Genomic DNA, 4,023 nt, shown 5'->3' with positions numbered 1-4,023 from the left:
TAAGTTTGAAATTATTAGGGAGCTGTAGAGGGTAGACAGTATCTGAACTGTTTACGTGGTGCATTAAATTACATATGTTTCCCAGATACAGTATTTCAGGACTCTGCTACTTAAATAAGAGCCTCTACCATCAAAAAAATATATATGTCGATTTAAAAAGGTGAAATATTTTCAGGTCAATTGCCCTTATTTTAGTCCAATTTTATTATAGCCAAATTATTTTTTTTAAATGTAATCTTTATTTTAGAATTGTGCTTCTTTTTATTCTATTGTTTCCTTCCTTGGAATATCTGGATTAAGCTGCTGCCTCTTTCTGAGCAGTTTATCCAGAACGAGTGGTGAGTAGATTTAGGTGCCTGCAAGGTTCAGCAGGAGTTTTGTGAATTGCAGTGAAACCTAAACCTGGGACTTCGATGCCTAAACACATTTGTAAATCTTGATCTGTGTGTCCCATTCATCTTTCCCAAAATGCTCATTCTTTTTATGCTGTGAAATCAACCTACAGCTACTTACTAAAACATTTTTTATATTTTACATAATGAACTTTTAAAAGTATTTCCATCAAAGCTAGAAACAATCTGAGTGACTCTGTGGATGTGTCTATCGTTATTTCTTTTCTCTTAATATAACTTGAACTGAAATGAAAACAGGACCATTTCCATGATGCTCACTGTGCCATTGACCAAAGAGACATGAATTAATGATAAAATATTTTAGCTCTGGCCCACGTTTCCATGACCTGGGGTAGACAGGTGTTAGAGATGTTATCAGCAGTATATGGTTAAAGAGCACCTTATGTGTATATGGTGCTTTCCAAACACATAAGCCCTAGGCCCTGCTCCAAAGCAGTTACTGCTGGTTTTAGACAGACAAAGATGGCAGAGGAAGATCTGCAGAGGAGGCTTCACTTACAGAGAAGGTAGACAGGTTTCAGAGTGGTCGCCATGTTAGTCTGTATCAGCAAAAACAACGAGTCCATATGGCACCTTAGAGACTAACAAATTTATTTGGGCATAAGCTTTCATGGGCTAAAACCCACTTCATCAGAAGCATGGAGTGGAAAATACAGTAGGAAGATATATATATAGCACTACATGAAAAGATGGGAGTTGCCTTACCCAGTGGGGGGTCGAGACAAATCAATTAAAGTGGGCTATTATCAACAGGATGAAAAATCACTTTTGTAGTGGTAATCAGGGTGGCTCACTTCAAACAGTTCAGAAGGTAGAGAGAGCAGTGGGGCTTGATACATCAGCAGTTGGATCCAAAGCCCCCTGAAGTCAATGGAAAGACTCTCTCTGCCTTATATGGGCTTTCAGTCATGGCCCGGGAGTGGGAAGCCATTCCAAATATAGCAGCATCATGAATAAAGCCATAAAGCTGAGAGTGGGAGAAGGTGACAAAGGGAGCAACTGAGAGGATTTGTAGGGCACAGAGTGAGTAGCAGGAAAGAGAGTTGGGATGTAGAGCAAGGCCAAATTGTGACGACTTTTGAAGGTGAGGACAGAGAGCTTGAACCGGATACGATAAAAGAAAAGAATCCAGATTCAGCATCATCCCATGGTCAGGGCACTAGACTAGGGTTGGTCCCTTGATTTTGGTTTCCAGTTCTGCCCCGGACCTGCTGTGTGACTTTGAACAAGTCACTTCACCTCTCTGTACATGGGTACTGCCCCTGCTACCCCCACCCAGATCCCCTGGGTATGTATTCAGATGGCTAGCCCAAGCTGCTGCCTGTTCCCAGCTAGCCTGCTATTTTTAGCGCACCAGCTCAAGCAGAGCTAGACTGTGCCTATCTGTTTGAGCTGGGAAGCACAGTCCCAGCTGCAGTGTAGATATGTCCTAAATATATGTACAGTGCCTAGCACAGTGGGGTCTGATCTCTTTGGAGCCCTTATATACTACACAAGAAAAATAAACTAGTTAAGAGATGTAAGGAGGGAAAGATGTGGTCAGAATGATGGGAAAGGAAAATGTAATCAATTCCTGTAAGGAAAAAAAGACAGAATTCTGACCAGTCCCAGCAGTTAAGCCAGAGCTGATTCTTGCATGTTTTATATAATGTAGTGATCTCTAATTTTTAGACAGACAATCTTACAGGTTTGGGACCTTAACAAGTTTTTAATTTAAATACTTGTACCAGTTTACTTTTAAATTAAATCTGGCACATCTTAAATTAAAAAAGGGGGGGAAAGACAACAACCTCATTGTATTACCTTAATATCCACAACATTTTCTTTCTTTAAAACAAAGAGGAAGCTGTTGGCAGATTATCCAGGAATGAAGCCAAACTAAAACGCTCCCAATAATGAAGAAAGTAAAACATGAACCAAACACAGGCCATCAATAGTGATACAATAATTAATTATGCAATTGTTGCTTCCTTATTGGTTAATGATTCATTGTCACTCACAACATCACAGCAAGCCCAGGAGTTTAGAGCCTCATCTAGCGCAGGAAAATGCAGACAAGTAATGGCTCTTCATCTAGACAATCTGTTATTAGCTAGGAGTAGTTTGAAGATACACTGAGAAACACTGAGAAACTGAGCAGAACACTGAGGCTAATCAAGAACTACACTTTTGATAGGAAACAGCCTTTAACAGATTAAGTCTAAGATAATAAACAGATGTGATTCTTATGATGGTTCTGCTTCTTTAACTTGGTAAATGAAGAATTAAATCCACAGATGAAACGTGAAGGAAACGCACAGAAAAGGAGTTTTGGAGAACACACACTAAACATCTTTTTGAAAATGGGCAATTTCTGCAGGTTCTTGTTGACTCTTGGGTTTGTTTTCATCATACGTTGTCTGCATAATAGATATAGAATCATGGTCCTGGCTCCATAGTTATGATTACATCTAGATTCCATCATAAGCCCCACCCCCAATATATTTAACTGTGAATATTTGGCATTAAAATTGCCTGATTTACTCTCTGGGCAAAGGAGAATTTTCCTGACAAGTTTGAGAAGAAAAAACAAACATCCAAAATTCACCCAGATTTGAAATTTTGACCAGTATCTAAAGTTCCTTTGGATCCTACTAGCCCCAAAATGCCTAGTTACTGCCCCTTCAAACTTTCTGTGCAGTTAAATCGCCTTGAAAACAAATGTCCGAGTTCACTTTAAAAGAAAACAAGTTGTCATTAAGGCAAGTCATTAACAATAGCTGTATCTAATCAAAATGAGGATACTGTATGTGTTGGAGCCGAAGTCCATAGAATCCTCTGGCCTAAGCAAAGTTTGGTCTTGTTGAAGGTATGCAGTGGAAGGGTTAATTGGGGAATACAGCCGAGAGAGAGAGAATGTGAAAAGCTTACTTCTCTGTGGTTGCCCTGCGTTTTCTGTAAAAGGTAAATATGGAAATGAGTTCAGAGAAATATTTTTAATCTTATAATGGGTTAATTCTGGACTTTTCAATAGTTGGATTCAAACTCCTGCTAGGAGTTGAGGGTAATGTCACAAGTTAGCAGGAAGACCATTTTGCTTAATAAAGGCAGGCAATTGAAAGACTTCAGTTGACTTCTGTGGGCTTTGAATCCCACTCTAAATTATTGAAATCAATCCATGCTCTCAAACACTGGGAAACAAATGGCTCCTAGAATTGACAAGGAGTTAAGCATCAGTGCCATATGACATTGGAAAGGTTGCTTCCCCTAGATTTGAAATGAAGTCTTGATTACTTGGGCCTTGATTCAGCAAAGGACTTAAGCATGTGCTTAAAAGCTTTGCTGAATGATGACCTTAAAACAGGGAGACTTACAATCATTTTGGTCTATTTACTATAAATATTATGGAATCACTGGAAACTTGCATGAGAAAATTCTCTGCATAGAGGTCTGGTTCAGGTTATGTGTAAAACATTTTGCACTTAAAAGTACAGCAGCAGGCAACTGTTTTGCAGCTTTTAGTGGATCCAGGACAAAATTGTCCCTTCTTGGATTTTGGATTTGCTCCCTCTTACCTCTTGGCCCGTCAGCTCTGTTTGTCCTCAGGATTCACGTTACACAGACAGTTCCG

Source organism: Emys orbicularis, chromosome 15 (genome assembly GCF_028017835.1).
Source record: "Emys orbicularis isolate rEmyOrb1 chromosome 15, rEmyOrb1.hap1, whole genome shotgun sequence".
Taxonomy (NCBI): Eukaryota; Metazoa; Chordata; order Testudines; family Emydidae; genus Emys; species Emys orbicularis.
Note: the sequence above shows the minus strand (reverse complement) of the source record.